Here is a 17,201-nt window from a genome sequence, read left to right on the forward strand (position 1 = left end):
AAAAATACTTAGCTTCTTTCACTTGCTCGATAACTTTGCTTCTTACTTTTTCTCCCAAAAGTTCTATAAACTCATTCTGGATAGTAAGCGACATATAGGATTTAGCATACTTTTTTTCCAGCTTAATTCTTATAGTATGCTCACGTAGCACTGGATCGTATTTGGCCAACAAATGAACTAATTCTAGAAAATTTCCTCTATTTCCTGTTGATTCAGGTTCATCATCAGTCTTGCAATGAATTCCTTCTCGGTGACCCCGTAAAGCCAAATTTTGTTTAGCTAGGAATCTAAAGATATCCAACAATCTTGAAAGTATCTCCCTCCACTTCTTTACTTCGTTTTCAACTTGTTCTTGTGCCTTTTTGTCAATTGTTGCTCCACATCGGATTCTAATTTCCAACTCCTTCCATTGTGTGAAACATCGAACATGGGCCACAGTAGATTCATGATCGAAAATTTTAGGATTGAGTTTCCACCACGTGTTGAATCCATCTGTAGAATCAAAATTTGAATGACTTCTGTCTGCAAATAGTCTGCAACAAAAGCAGTAAAGAGCTTTCTTGGAAGGAGAGTACACCAACCACGATCTCAAAATGTTTTCATTATTTGGCAGAGTTTGAAAAAACCACTCGCGTGTACGTTTTCTGGTTCGTCCTTTGATTAAAGCACCCTCACGAATGACTTCACCAAAATCAGAATCTAGATGTTGAACCACAGACGCCCATTGTCCTACCAGTAAGATACGCGTGTCATCTTTAATCCTACTTGGCCAAAGACCAACATCTTTTAAGTCAACAGCTGGAATTTCTTGTTGGTTACACCCCTTATCACTTGTTGAAGTTGAAGGATCACTTGACTTTGATGATGGTTTGAATTCAGATTCGGAAATTGCTTCAGTAACAGTACTAGTAGTACTAGTAGTTTCTGTTTCGCGACTGAGGTATTTCAGTAGTGCACCTTCATACTTTTTTAATTGTTCCTCTCTGTCCTTTTTCTTTTTTCTAAAGGCTGCACCACTTGGTTTTATTCGCTTCATCTTAAGTAAGCTTGAAAGAATAAGAAAAAGAAAGATATTCATAATAAAAAGAATAACGTATAAATACATCCATTTCAAAATGTTAGCTTGTAGTCTGCTCTGTTTAAATTGCAATAAAATACAGTGTGCTAAGAAGGGCATGCGACTCCTGCACCTTGTAACCCTCACTGTCTTGTTATCTCACCATTCTGTACATTGATTACCATACGGAGGGGGGCGTCACATCACATCCCAGCTGTCATAGCGTGGCAACTCGCCGGCGAGGTACATTTCGTGAGCAGTGCAGTGCTTGCGGGCATACATATAATTTAGCTCCTGCTGGGCCCCCAGAGTAAATAAAACGGAGGGAAACAAAAGCACACAGCTGGTTATCTCTTCACAGGTACTTAAGAGAGGCATGCTTATGACTTTGTTTGGCCCCTTTATGTAAGTGCATGAACTGTAAGTATCTCAGATGTGTTGGTCTGTCCCATTATTTAAACACAATTTAAATAGCAGGATTTTACTTTCTTTTATAACGCTACACATCCCAATGCAGGGTTTCAGAGCGATTTACATAACATACAGATTGAAAATAAATCATGCAAGCGTGTAAATCAGTGTACAAGATGTGTTGCATGAGTCAGTGAGGGTTAAAAGTTGTAGCAGTCACATATCCTGCAAAGCTAACTGTGCTATATTAAAAGGCTAACTATTTATGAACTGCAAGTACCAAAAGGATCTGTGTTCAAAGCAGTAACCTTACCTAGCTGCATTAAAACAAATCTGTCATCTGCATATTACATGATGTGCTTTGCAGGCACATTAACCTTCTATGCTACTTTGAGTCACATCTGGGACTACACATAACAGAAATTTCTCCAAGAAATACTTTAACCTCCAGGGTTCTCACCAATTATTATTGCCTGATAGTTACTGGGCACCTCTGCAGCAGATGCCTTAACCCTATAAAAATATTAGAAAAGGCAGACTTTGTAACCAATTAAGCATAAAAGATCTACTAACATGCTTCTCCTTGTTGCCAACTTCTTTGTGGCAGGGTTTTAAAAAAAAATTAAAATTAATTGAGGCCCTGATTTTGCATTGGGATTGCGCCACTTTTTTAGCACAATCCCAAAGCAAAATCAAATTTGTTAAATCTCATAATGGGTTTAAATGCACTCATGATATACCTAATAAAAACAAATGTGTGTGATCATAATAGCTGACTGGCGGACATTAAATTAACAAACAAGCACACAAGAGGCCACGAGAGCCTGCTACAGAAAGGCAACAAAGCAAGAAGATGTCAGGAGATTAATAAATAGGTCTTTCACAGTGATACTCGCACTACCTAAATCTGCTGGTCCAGAACAGCTCTGCCTGGTATTGTGCATATTCTTTCTCGCACAAGAAACACATTGTCCTATAATACGATACCAGACACAACAGGAGATGAGAAGAGAACAAAGAGAAAGCAATTAGAGGAGTAAAGGGGTACTAGGGACGAGAGGGTGTCTAGAAAACAACGAATGTGAGAAAAAAGGTGGAAGCGAGAGGAAAACAGGAATGTGATAGAATGCAAGTTCTAGTTGCACTCAAGAGGTAAAACCAAAGGAGATGGAAGTGAGAAAATTAGACTCATAAAGATGCATTTGAGATATAGGCAAGAAGAGATTAAGAGTTTTACTTAATGTTGAATGGAGTAGTGCACTGTGAAGCATGAAGGTGACGGTAGAAGATAGGTAGGCGAGCATCTGAGCTGTAACGGAGTGAAATTCTCTGAGAGAATGAAAGAGTGAGGTATAGGAATGGGAAACTGGTGTAAAGGGGAAGATTTTATGGTGAAAGGAAACTCAAAAAGATAGATGTGAGGGAAAGCGTGGTGAATGTAAGATAAAAACAGAGTCAAAAGAGGCTTGGGATTATGTGAAAAGGAAAATGGAACAGTAGGTAAGAGGTGCAGGTCAAAGAAAGACAATGAATTGTTGAGAGGAGAAACTGTATAGAAGTGAAAGAGGGTTGGGTTAGGGTACGATAGATGGAAGTTCAGCAGGAGACTGTAAAGAAATGAAAATAAGGACCTTCAAATGGCTAAAAGGCTCCCTAACCGTAGCTCAACGGGGAATGTTTTGCGCTGCCAGAAAACTCAGTTGGTTGATTTGATCACTTCAGATGTCCAAGTCTGTAGCGGGAGGGTCACTGATTTGAATCTCTTTCTAAATATTATCACTTTCCATGTAATGTTCCTTTGATGGGAAGAGGAGGTTTCTGAGGTGGGAGTATCAGGCAAGTGATACTACTCAGGCTCCATCTGTTCGAGCCTTCATGGAGCATCCCTCTTCATTACTACCTCCACCTGACCCCGGACTTGGCAACTGTTAGAGTCGGGGATCTCTGGTTGGCGCAAGGTTGCCCTTGTGTCAAGCAGGAACCCTCTCCTCCACGTCAGGGCGCAGGATAACCCCTCGCGAATGACCCTTGCTCACCCTCTAGGTGCGTGGCGTGAGCAGCCAAGGCGATTCCTCAGGCGTTGTTGGTTAAGCACTTACAATCGTACACACAGTAAATACATCAATCCCCCCAGAAACGGACACCAGACTTGGATATATATAAAAATACGATTCTTTATGTAAAAATAAGGTATATATATCTCAACAGACTTATCACAAGACCAATAACGTTTTCGCTATGCCACCAGGTTGTAAAGCGGGCAAATGTTCGTTGTTCGTAGCTTCAAATGGATAGTTCGTAGTCTCTTTACTTGTAGGTCCAGTACTCACAGAGATCGGTTCCTGCGAACGGGGAAATAAGGCGTTGCGGGCCCCGAGCCCGATACTGGAACTTCTTTCGTGATGTGGAGAGTCAGCACAGGTCGGTGCGACTCTCAGCTTGGGAAGTGTTCTTGGGTCCTCAATCAGCAGGTGTGGGCAAGTAGGCAGGCGCGGCCCGCGACCCTTTAGCACGGCGGTGCAGGAGGGTCTCCACAGCGGGGGCGGCGCGGCCTGAGATGTCCGAGGATAGCGAAGCGGGGCCACAGGGCACGGTCAGTGCAGCTGGGTGACCCGGCGTAGATCACAGTCGTCGGACGGCTTCCGGCAGGAGGGGTGATAGCACGTTCAGCGCGCTCCAGTAGCAGGCGGTGACAGGGATGCAGGCGGCCTGGCCCGGGGACAGAGAGCGGCTCGGGACGGAGCGGGGCTCTCACGGGATTGAGGCAGGCGAGCTTCTGGGTGTCACGGCCCTAGGAGGGGCGATGAGGGGCGCAGTCTCTTTTCCAGCGGGATGCACACACGGCTCGAATTGGAGGACGAGCAAGAAGCACAAAGAACCCACTGTTCCTGGGGTTCAGTTCAGGGGGCAAGCTCAGATCAAGCCCTTGGAGAATGTTCAAGCACAAAGTAGCAAAGTCTTTTCAGTAAGTCTCTTCCTCTCCTCTCTCAGCAAGGCAAGCAGCAGGCCAGCTCCTCCGGCGTCTTCTTCTCCTTCTAGTCGGGCAGAGGTTCTTTGTGGTAAACAGGATTCTGATTTCTTAGGAGCCAGGCTCCTACTTTTATACCATGATTCTTTTGTTCTTTAGCGCCAGGGGGCCTAGGCCTGGCTCAGTCCAGTTCTGGAGCACTTTGTTATGGTGACTCTGCTCTTTCCTTTCAGCAGCAGGGCAGAGACATCAGCCGCCCCACAGGGGGTGGCGCCGGCTTTGTGGTGGCAGAGCACAGGTCTATTCAAGAGTCCAGGTGTACTCCTCCCACCCATCCAGGTGTAATCTCTCTACCCACCACCTGGCAGCCAACCTGTCTCTGGGGATCCCCCCACCCTGCTCCTTACTGTTGCTAGGCAGAACACACACACACACAGCAGAGGCGGACTGAGATGGTCAGGTCAGTAAATACTAACTTTCTAAAAGTAGTATTTACAAACCCAGGATATTAAAATAAACTTGACTACAAGAAGTATTTTATTATTCTGAGTTCAGGCATACCAAACTTGACACTCTACCATGCTCTCTGAGTCCACTGGGGTCACAGCGTTGGCGTGATCCCAGCAGCCCATTCTGGCCTATGGAGAGCAGGTAGCCTTCAATAGTGAAGAACGAAAATGGCTGTAATTCACTACTAAGACATGCCACACACATCAGGGCAGGTCCTACCTTATGCCTACAATGCACCCTGCCCGTGGGCCTACCAGAGGGGTGGCTAATATGTAAGTAAGGGAAGGTTTAGGGACTGGCAAGTGGGGGCACTTGCGCAGTCAGCGCGACGGTCCCGGACCGCGCACAGGGTCTGCGGTGGCGGACCCTAGACACATTTTACAAGGCCGCTTCCGTGGGTGGCACAACCAGTGCTGCAAGCCCACCAGCAGCATTCGTATTTACAAGCCCTGGCACTCCTGGTGCACTTTACTAGGGGCTGATAGTAAACCGAATAAACCAATCATGGACATCAATCAATGTATACATTTTACCATAGGGAGAGCATATGCACCTTAGCACTGGTCAGCAGTGGTAAGGTGCCCAGAGTCATAAAACAGCCAACAACAGGTCAGAAAAAATACAGGAGGAAGGCAAAAAGTTTAGGGATGACCCTGCAAAAAGGGCCAAGTCCAACACAACCCCCTTCCAGCCAAAACGCAGGGTAGACCAATCACCACCGTGATGGTCTTCCCTGCTTGGGGCGATAGAACAAGGACCTGGCCCGCAACTGCAGGGGCAGACTCCATTTCTACGCCAATCTGAACCTATCGGACTACCTCTGTCCATACTCTCAGGGCCCACCAAGCCAATCCATGGGGAACCCTTCTCCTCACCTGTGGACACCACCTGTGCAGTACCTAACCTTAACTGGCCCACAGGTGTGTCCCAACAGACAGACAGCAAAATGCTACAGTGGCCACTGACAGTAGTCAGGGATGAGACCCAGGCCGTATGCTTCTCAGGGCTCTCAATCCTCTGTGGCGCCAGGGAGCGGGGGGCAGTAGCCCCAGGTGCTTGGCACCCTTTGTCCATTCTCCCCCTTGTCAGGCCTGGTATGACATCCTGGCACTGACCCACCAGCCCCAGGACTGTACCCGGCGGCTGGACCCAAGACTGTGGTGGCCTCTCCCACACCCAGTCCTTCTCCTTGGGGCTCTGTACCCTCCCACCTGGAGTGGTACCCCCTTCCAGAATTGCCAGGGCACCTGGGGCAGGTGTCCTGCACAATTCGCCCACCAGTTCAGGGGTTCTATCCGGCAACTGGGCGTCCAGGTCAGGGGGGACACCCTGAACCTGGCCCTCCAACCTGGGGTCTAAACCCTTCAGTTGAGCCGGGGTCAGAGGTGAGGACTCCCTCCCTCTGCACCCCCTTCCAGAGTACTGCCCACCCCCAACTGGTGTGGTACCCCCAGAAGCAACATGGGTCAGGACACTAATTACAGTGGTCCCACCCTCCAGGTCAGACAACACCTGAACCTGGCTTCCCAACCCTGGGACCAACCCACGCGGCTGAACGCTCGCCTGGCGCACCAGGACTTCCCGGGGAGCACGCATGCCCCCCCTGAGGGTGACACAGAACTCCTGTGTCGCGTGACAGTCTTCCTGGTGCTGATCTCCCGACCCCTGTCCATCCGACAGTGCCTGAAGATCCCCCAGGACAGAAGTGGTGTCACCATGGTCATTCACCGGCGATGCAGCCCTTCTGGCTGGCCCCTGACCCACTGGTTCTTCCACTGGGGACTCTTTCCCCCTCTCACCCCTCAATCTGGACCTCTGCACCCTCCCAAATGGAGCGGTACTGCCAGACACCAGGAATGATGGAGGTCTGATTACAGACACTCCTAGCTCACCAGACACTAGGGGATCCCGTACGACGGGCGGCCCATCAGGACAGCCTAGGCTCCCCGCCTGGTGTTCCCTTAAAGAACCATCCAGGCTCTGAGACTGGGTTTCGGGCACCTGGGGGCACGCAGCCCCACACTCACTCCTTCTCCACTGAGACAGGACGTGAGCCCCTACACCCCTCCCACTACCATGGGACCTAGCTGGGCTACTCTGCACCACTTCCACCACTCTGGGTTGGAAGATACCTGAGCCACTCCCCACAGGGTCACTCCCCAATGCCTCTCCAGACCCTCTGGAATCCACCAAAATGTCTGCCTCCAATGTGGGCTCTCTGCGGTCAGAGAACTCACCCTCACACAGGTGTTGGCATAGCTCTGGAAAACAGGGACTTACAATATGCTCTCCCACAATTGGATCACACAGCCCCCTAGCGGGGTTAACCAAACTATCCTTCACCTTACCATCCAGTGCCTCACACACGTACTCCACACCACTCTCCTGAGACTGGCAAGACAGTATCTGACTGTCTCTGTCCCACAACCCACACTCTTCTGGGCGGTCTTCACACTCACCCACCAGGACTTCAATGTTGGGGGAACCCCTCTCCCTGTACCTCTCAGCTAGAGTCAGTAGAGTGTCCCTCCCTCCACTAGGACTATGAACCCCTGCGCCAGTTACCCTATTCCCTTCAGGGATACTGCGCACTACTGGAGCTACCTCATGCCCTTGAACCTCCTGGTGTATGTTAACCCCCTCCTTCAAGTCAGGCGCCACATCTCCGGGTGTGCGTACTACTCTCTCAGCACTGTAAAACTCACTATTGCTGCCACCAGAGGGAGAGCGGTCTAAACTCTTGATCTTGAGATTCAACTCCCTCATTTTTAGGTCATGATCCATTCGGCGTTGTTGTGCCTCCAAGGCCAACTTCTGCTTTTCCATTTCCATTTGTCCTGCCAACTTTGCCATCTCCATTGCATGCGCCCTGTCTGCTGCCCTGTCTGCCAGCTCCTCTGGTGACCGGACTCTGCTGGGCTCCTCAAGGTTGTCGGGTGGAACGATGTCCCCCGCATTCCGTAGGTCTCGTGACTCCTTCCAGGCTCTCAACGCCTTGGTGTACTGGGGCTTCCTCTTGCATCCAGCATGGGGGACTCTGAATTGTACACTGTAGCCTTTCAATTGCTCCATCGTGTAGCCTTCCAGTCTCTCCCAATCCACCTCATCGATTCCAGAAATCACAGAGAGTGCTCTCCCAGCGGAGTGTGAGCCAGGCATGGTTGCAGTAATGGCAGATGTCTCAACAATTAAAAACCTGTGGCTGCGTTATTTGGTCTGCTCTCACTATCTGGTGATTAATAATTCACTGTATGCAAATTACAAGTGCAAATCCGAAATCCCAACCGCTGCCAACAATGTTAGAGTCGGGGATCTCTGGTTGGCGCAAGGTTGCCCTTGTGTCAAGCAGGAACCCTCTCCTCCACGTCAGGGCGCAGGATAACCCCTCGCGAATGACCCTTGCTCACCCTCTAGGTGCGTGGCGTGAGCAGCCAAGGCGATTCCTCAGGCGTTGTTGGTTAAGCACTTACAATCGTACACACAGTAAATACATCAATCCCCCCAGAAACGGACACCAGACTTGGATATATATAAAAATACGATTCTTTATGTAAAAATAAGGTATATATATCTCAACAGACTTATCACAAGACCAATAACGTTTTCGCTATGCCACCAGGTTGTAAAGCGGGCAAATGTTCGTTGTTCGTAGCTTCAAATGGATAGTTCGTAGTCTCTTTACTTGTAGGTCCAGTACTCACAGAGATCGGTTCCTGCGAACGGGGAAATAAGGCGTTGCGGGCCCCGAGCCCGATACTGGAACTTCTTTCGTGATGTGGAGAGTCAGCACAGGTCGGTGCGACTCTCAGCTTGGGAAGTGTTCTTGGGTCCTCAATCAGCAGGTGTGGGCAAGTAGGCAGGCGCGGCCCGCGACCCTTTAGCACGGCGGTGCAGGAGGGTCTCCACAGCGGGGGCGGCGCGGCCTGAGATGTCCGAGGATAGCGAAGCGGGGCCACAGGGCACGGTCAGTGCAGCTGGGTGACCCGGCGTAGATCACAGTCGTCGGACGGCTTCCGGCAGGAGGGGTGATAGCACGTTCAGCGCGCTCCAGTAGCAGGCGGTGACAGGGATGCAGGCGGCCTGGCCCGGGGACAGAGAGCGGCTCGGGACGGAGCGGGGCTCTCACGGGATTGAGGCAGGCGAGCTTCTGGGTGTCACGGCCCTAGGAGGGGCGATGAGGGGCGCAGTCTCTTTTCCAGCGGGATGCACACACGGCTCGAATTGGAGGACGAGCAAGAAGCACAAAGAACCCACTGTTCCTGGGGTTCAGTTCAGGGGGCAAGCTCAGATCAAGCCCTTGGAGAATGTTCAAGCACAAAGTAGCAAAGTCTTTTCAGTAAGTCTCTTCCTCTCCTCTCTCAGCAAGGCAAGCAGCAGGCCAGCTCCTCCGGCGTCTTCTTCTCCTTCTAGTCGGGCAGAGGTTCTTTGTGGTAAACAGGATTCTGATTTCTTAGGAGCCAGGCTCCTACTTTTATACCATGATTCTTTTGTTCTTTAGCGCCAGGGGGCCTAGGCCTGGCTCAGTCCAGTTCTGGAGCACTTTGTTATGGTGACTCTGCTCTTTCCTTTCAGCAGCAGGGCAGAGACATCAGCCGCCCCACAGGGGGTGGCGCCGGCTTTGTGGTGGCAGAGCACAGGTCTATTCAAGAGTCCAGGTGTACTCCTCCCACCCATCCAGGTGTAATCTCTCTACCCACCACCTGGCAGCCAACCTGTCTCTGGGGATCCCCCCACCCTGCTCCTTACTGTTGCTAGGCAGAACACACACACACACAGCAGAGGCGGACTGAGATGGTCAGGTCAGTAAATACTAACTTTCTAAAAGTAGTATTTACAAACCCAGGATATTAAAATAAACTTGACTACAAGAAGTATTTTATTATTCTGAGTTCAGGCATACCAAACTTGACACTCTACCATGCTCTCTGAGTCCACTGGGGTCACAGCGTTGGCGTGATCCCAGCAGCCCATTCTGGCCTATGGAGAGCAGGTAGCCTTCAATAGTGAAGAACGAAAATGGCTGTAATTCACTACTAAGACATGCCACACACATCAGGGCAGGTCCTACCTTATGCCTACAATGCACCCTGCCCGTGGGCCTACCAGAGGGGTGGCTAATATGTAAGTAAGGGAAGGTTTAGGGACTGGCAAGTGGGGGCACTTGCGCAGTCAGCGCGACGGTCCCGGACCGCGCACAGGGTCTGCGGTGGCGGACCCTAGACACATTTTACAAGGCCGCTTCCGTGGGTGGCACAACCAGTGCTGCAAGCCCACCAGCAGCATTCGTATTTACAAGCCCTGGCACTCCTGGTGCACTTTACTAGGGGCTGATAGTAAACCGAATAAACCAATCATGGACATCAATCAATGTATACATTTTACCATAGGGAGAGCATATGCACCTTAGCACTGGTCAGCAGTGGTAAGGTGCCCAGAGTCATAAAACAGCCAACAACAGGTCAGAAAAAATACAGGAGGAAGGCAAAAAGTTTAGGGATGACCCTGCAAAAAGGGCCAAGTCCAACAGCAACGCTCTCCCTTACAGGCTTGATTATCCACTACTCCTCTCTCCAGTGCACCTTATCTCACAGCTGACCTTGGGCCCCAGCCCCATTTCAGGCACCATCGGGCTCCACTTTGATTTTTCCCGGTAAAAACATTAGTAAAATCACCTTCAAACTTAAAACATTGAAAGTAGCAGTAAATATAATTAGTACGCACTTTAAAGTATGTTCCACAGTAGCCCTTATGACCCGACTGCTAATTAAATAAACAAAAACAGAAAGGCCATGACAGGGCCGGCTTTAGCGCTGATGTGAAAGTCTTTTTTGGTGCCACACTAATAACCTCTTTCTCCGTAAATACCTTTACTACCACCTACTACAGTGCCCCTCATCCCTCCATGGCCCCCCTAGTGACCTCCTCCTCAGATTGCCTCACGCCACAAGTGCCCCTCATCTCCCCATAGCCCCTCCCCCTCATGACCTCCTCCTTGGACTCCCTCGCTGCCACCATCCACCAGTGTCCCTTATCTCTCTGTAGCCTCTTCCCCTCATGACCTCCTCCTCAGACTCCCTCACTACCACCCTCCACCAGTGCTCATCTCACCCTAGCTCCCCCTCGACACCATGACCTCTTCCTCGGATTCCCTCACTGTCACCCAGGGCACAAGTCCTAAAAATAGAAGTGGGTGGGGGGACGCTGATGTCACAACAGCAAGTGATGTCACGAAAGGTGGCTTGCACCATCAGACTCATTGCCTCCCCTCGCCCACCCCTTAGATGCCATTGCATCAGAGAAGCCAGCGCGTGAGCAGCGTTCTGAATGAGCTCCGATCTCGCCCCAGAGAGGCCAAAGAGTAAATGTGTGGCTCCATTTGCTCCAGTAATCGATCTCCCGTTAAAATAAGTGAGGGACGCCATCCACCCGCCTGGTACCCCGACTCGAGCCCTGCAGTCACCCTCCACCAGTGCCCCTCATCGCTCCACAGCCCCTCCAACTACCTCCTCCTCAGATTCCCTCACTGCCACCCTCCACCAGTGCCCCTCATCGCTCCGTAGCCCCTCTCTCATATGCATTTGTTGTTTAGCGCTACTCATATCAGTGTAGTGTGTCTGCACTTTACACCACGCACACATTATACAGAGACAACGAATCATACAAGTATGTAAATTAGTCTACAGGGAATGTCACATAAGCCAATGAGGATTAAAAGGTGTAGGAATCTGCTGCATACTTGGAGAGAGGACACAACAACCATAAATAAAGATATTTCTCCCCGTTATGCCTCTGGTGGGGAGGCGTACAATTCTGATACATTCCCAGGTCTACTAATGTTCGTGAATCTGGGAATGTGTCAGAATCCATGGTTAAATGTGCTGGAACACCTACACTCCACCTGAGGCATGCCTCCCTGCTGCAGATTAACGCAAGGTAGCGATTGCGCTGCCTTGTGTTACTCTAGATTCCTCAAACCAAGGTGACCTTGCGTGACTAGATAAATCGCATTTAGGTTTTGTGACGCCGTTTTGTGCCCTTGCGACGACGCAAAACCTTGATAAATATGCCCCTGTTTGTCTTTTCTTGTCTCTGCAAACCGTTCACATTTGAATTCATCCACACCCTCTTTCATCTTGTTTCATTGCTACAGATACAATGATTTTGTTGTAATGTTAGCAAAATGGAATTAAACATGTCGAGGAGGGAAGCAAAAGTGTGATTTGTTATGAAATGTCTCTAAAAACCTCCCCAATAAAAGATTATTCGCAGTAAAACACTCCAAGTGTTGCTTTATGTGTATGCTATTTCAACTGCATACACTCCTGCTTGCTGCAAAAACCTAATAACTTTTTTCTTTTTCAATTTATTTTGAAGCCACATTTAATTATTAATTTGTGTGATTCAATGTGAACTGTACCTGACCAGATACAAACGTATTTCATTGAATCTATTAACCTGCATTATCCTAGTAACCAAAACAGCATCATCGGTGATGGCTGGGCAGCACCTGCCAGTATGGATAAACATCATACCAACACTTAAAAACTCATGCTAAGTAGAGGTGTGTGTTCACACTGGTCGATTTGATGGGGACATGGATTGCTTGCTGTACTCTGTACTGTTTTCACCACAGTGACCAGAAGGCACACTTAGACCTTGCCTTATTTCCTCTGAGTCATGGTATTGGACTAATTGCAGTAACCAGCCGTAAAATGCCATGAAGGCCAAACAACATGCCCTGTACCCTCTGGGGATGCTGTCTTCTCTGCGCTCATCTCAGGTGACGGCGGTAAGTGCGACTTTAGGAATGAAATTGTTTGCCGCGGGAACAGAGTTGTTACAGATAGACTATGGGTATAGTGGATTGTTCAATATGCACGTTGCCATCCAGTCAATCCATGGAGTTGACTGGTGGCAAGGGGCTGTGGGGAGCTGCTCGGTATCATCTGGGGGAGCAGTGGGTGATGGCCCATGATCTTCATGCAAGGCAAGGGAAGTGCTCGTAGGCTGGCTTCTGCTCTACGAGGATGCAGTCTCGTCCATCCCGCCCATCTAGCCTGTGTTCTTGCTGCACACCCCACCAACACGTGGGCTATGAACCAAAGGCACAGCATTTTGACAGAGCAGGTGATGTTGCAGGAAGCCCCTGTAGTGCCGCTTCTTCCTTATACCCCTCTTCCTTTTGTTACTACCCACTGAAGGGGATGTCCAAGTGATACAGGGTCCACATGCTTAGAATATCAAGTGCTGATGCTGCTAAAAGAACATTTTTACTTCTCTCTAACTAAGAGCCATGAAGCTCATTCATTAAAGGCCCACATTTGTGACCAGTCATGGCATTGTACTGAAGGTCCTAACTCACCCAAAGTTGGGATTTTCATGCTAAAAGCAATGAGTGCAAATCTCCAATGTAAGACCACATATGTACCCACATGTGTCTGTTCTTGTGTGTGTGAGTGCGCAAAGATGATCAAGCAATGTCCATGCTAATAGGCTTGTAACGGAACGTGCCTCTTCAGTCACTAATTAGTTGAGGCACTCAATAAGTCATCCCACTTTCACTTTGTGCCTCATCCTTGCACTCATACATCAACACGCTGACTTATTCGGTGACGGATTCATTCAACTATTTCCGTCGATTTCCTAAGTGAGACACCTAAGTGTCGTAAGCATGTCCTATTTGGACCCCGGCCTAGTTTGCTCTGCTGTTGGACTCAGGCTGCACCCACCCCACCCCACTGACGAGGCCCGCCGCCCGACAAGGCCAAACCGAACCCAGGGGGTGCGGCGGCTCGTGTTCCCACTCAGTGGGCTCTCTCTAGTCTGCAGGAGCCAAGTCAGCCCTGCACATGGCTCGTCCCGTCTGTAATGGCACAGGTGAGGAAAAAAATAAAACAATGGAATCGAATAACTCCGAGTCAAAGCACTGGCTAGGATAAATGCAACCATTATTTGCAGTCACCACTTAACTAATACGAATCACTGTATCCCAGCCCTACAGACTTTTTGGTGGTAACTTGTTTCTTGTTGCAGGGTCTGCTACCAATTCTCTAAGGCAGGCACTGCGCGCAGCAACCCACTGAGCTTCCACACAAAATACAGTTCATCCAGTTATTTGAAAACTACTAACAAATAATTGCTCTCCAGCGGATCATTAATCACCAGCGTTATTGGGGCATCTTTTAAATTTATTGTCTTATTGTTGTCCTGCATCGGCCATGATAAATAATGATAAAAACTGTTTAAATGAAGCGCACAGGAAGTACGTGTCCTGCTGAGCCTGCGCATATTTAAAAAAAAGAAAAGAAACACATTCTCTTACCTACTACTGCAGAACCGAACTGTCTAAAACGAATTATCCACGGTGACGCAGCAGAGACTGCCAGTGCCCGTGCCCCAGGCCACAAGGTCGTCACGAGAGTGCGCAGCGGTGAAGCGCGTGACGCGTCACCGCTACGTTCTCATCGCGAGGGCCGGGCAAAAATGTAGCCCAGGGCCATCATTGGTAGCGCTGGCGCGCGCTCTCTAAGATTGATGGCCCTGGAGGAGCAGGCTGGGATGGGCCAGTCAACGTATACGCGCCGGGGCGGCGCCACGGGCAGAGATTAACGTAACGGTCATCATCATGTGGGAAATTGCAAGTGCAGCAGCAGGCGCTGACGCACTGGCGCACTCCGCACTACAACCAAGTAGGTCTGTGCGCGCAGTGCGCAGCGCGCTGCTTGCACTCAAACTGGGCCGCCCGGCCGTGCGCGCCGTTGCGGCCGCGGCGGACTTTATAATTTATTTAGTGACACTGTGTCCCTAAATGAATTATAAAGGCCGCCGCAGGCAGCCGCCCTAAATATAGTGCCGCCTGGGGCGGTCCGCCCCACCGCCCCCCCTAGCTACGCGCCTGGTGAGTAGCTTGAAGGTTATCCTCTTGTTGACGGGGAGCCAGTGCAGGTCTCTCAGATGGGATGTGATGTGGCTACGGTGAGGGATGTCGAGGATCAGGCGTACAGAGGCGTTCTGGATGAGTTGAAGCCGTTTCAGGAGTTTGGACGAGGCTCCTGGGTAGAGGGCGTTTCCGTAGTCCAACCTGCTGCTAGCGATGGCCTGAGTGACAGTTCTTCTCGTTTTGGTGGGGATCCACTTATAGATCTTGAAGCAGGAGGAAGAGACGGCGTTGACCTGCTTAGTCATGGAGAGTGTGGAGTCGAGGATGCCCCCTCGGTTGCGTGCATGGTCTTTGGGTGTTGGAGCTGTTCCCAGTGCGGTCGGCCACTAGGAGTCGTCCCAGACCGATGGGGTGGATCCGAGGATGAGGACCTCCATCTTGTCTGAGTTCAGCTTCAGCCGGCTGTTCCACATCCATTCGGCAACGGCCTTCATTCGTTCGTGGAGGTTGGTTTTGGCAGATCTTAGTGAGGGAGAGGATCAGCTGGGTGTCATCGGTGTAAGAGATGATGTTGAGGCCGTGCAGTCGGGCGACGTGGGCGAGTAGTGTCATGTAGATGTTAAACAGCGTTCTCGGTGGCTTCGGAGCAGAAGGGGGGAAGCAGACGCTCTGTGTTCTGCCGTAGAGGAAGGAGGTGGTCCAGTCCAGGGCTTTCTCTTGGATCCCGGTGTTGTGGAGGCGTGTGCGTAGTGTGCGGTGGCAGACCGTGTCGAAGGCGGCTGACAGGTCTAGGAAGATGAGGGCCGCGGTTTCTCCGTTGTCTAGCAGGGTCCTGATGTCATTGGTGGTGGTGATGAGGGCGGTTTCGGTGCTGTGGTTGCTACGGAACCTGGACTGGGATGGGTTTTTCTCGAGGTAGCGGTTCAGTTGTTTGTTGATGGCCTTCTCGATGACCTTTGCCTTGAACGGGAGCAGGGAGATGGGCCGGAAGTTCTTGAGATCTTTGGGGTCCTCCTTGGGTTTCTTGAGTAGGGCGTTGATCTCGGCTTGCTTCCTGCTCTCCGGGAAGGTAGCTATCTCAGAGGAAATGTTGATGGCCTTCCGGAGATGGGTGCGATGGCGATGCTGGCTTTGTTGAAGATGTGGTGCGGGCAAGGCTCTGACGGAGAACCGGAGTGGACGGTGTTCATGATCTTGATGGTGTCGTCGTCGTTTATGTTGGTCCAGTAGAGCAGGTGGTTGTGGGGGCAGAGGTCTCAGTGGTTGTCGGGGCGGTCGTGGCGTTGAAGCTGTCGTGGATGTCTGCGATCTTGCGATGGAAGAAGGAGACCAGCAAGTCTCACAGGTCTTGCACAGGTGGGATGTTGTTGGTTTTGGAGCTGGGGTTGGAGAGTTCTTTCAAGATGTTGAAGAGCTCTTTGCAGTTGTGTGCGTTGTTGTCTAGGCAGTCTTTGAAGGAGGCCCTTTTGTCGGATCTGATGAGGTGATGGTGTCTGCGGGTGGCGTCCTTGTGGGCTGCGTAGCTGTCCGGTGTTCATTCACAGTGCCACTTTTTCTCTAGCTTTCGGCAGGTTTGCTTGGAGGCCTGGAGGTCTTCAGTGAACCAGCTGGCTTTCTTGCTGGTGTGGCTGTTGGAGGGTTTCTTGAGTGGGGCGAGGGTGTTGGTGCAGTCGTCAATCCACTGTATGAGGTTGCGGGCGGCGGAGTCGGGGTTGGCGGATGGGCTCTGGGCAAAGGTTGGTGGTTAGCTGGTCTTCGGTGACTTTGCTCCAGCAGCGGCGAGGCATCTGTTGGGTGCGGTAGTGTGTGGTGGGTTTCCGAAAGGTGAAGTGGATGCAGCGATGGTCGGTCCAGTGGAGTTTGGTGGTGTGGTTGAAGGCGACGTGAGGGCTTGCGGAGAAGATGGGGTCAAGCGTGTGGCCGGCGGAGTGGGTGGGTGTTGCGACGAGTTGTCTGAGTCCGAGGTTGGCCATCAGGGTTGTGGAGTTGGTGTCATTGTTGTTCTTGAGGTGGAAGTTCAGGTCCCCGAGGAGGATGTAGTCCATGGAGGAGAGGGCGTGTGGGCTGATGAAGTCAGCGATGGAGTCGCTTAACTGTGGTCGGGGTCCGGGGAGTCTGTAGATGAGGGTTCCTCTGAGGGTGGTGTTGGGGTCGGTGTGGATCTGGAAGTGCAGGTGTTCGGCGGTGCTGACGGTGTCGTCGGTGTTGGTCGAGACTCTGAGAGTGTTCCTGTGGATGATGGTGATTCCTCCACCTACTCCGTTGGTGCGGTCCCTGCGGGTGATCTTGTAGCCTTCCGGGATGGATATGGCGATGTCGGGTGCCGAGGAGGGGTTCAGCCAGGTCTCAGTCAGGAAGGCGACGTCTGGGGAGGT

Source organism: Triturus cristatus, chromosome 4_1 (assembly GCF_964204655.1).
Source record: "Triturus cristatus chromosome 4_1, aTriCri1.1, whole genome shotgun sequence".
NCBI lineage: Eukaryota > Metazoa > Chordata > Amphibia > Caudata > Salamandridae > Triturus > Triturus cristatus.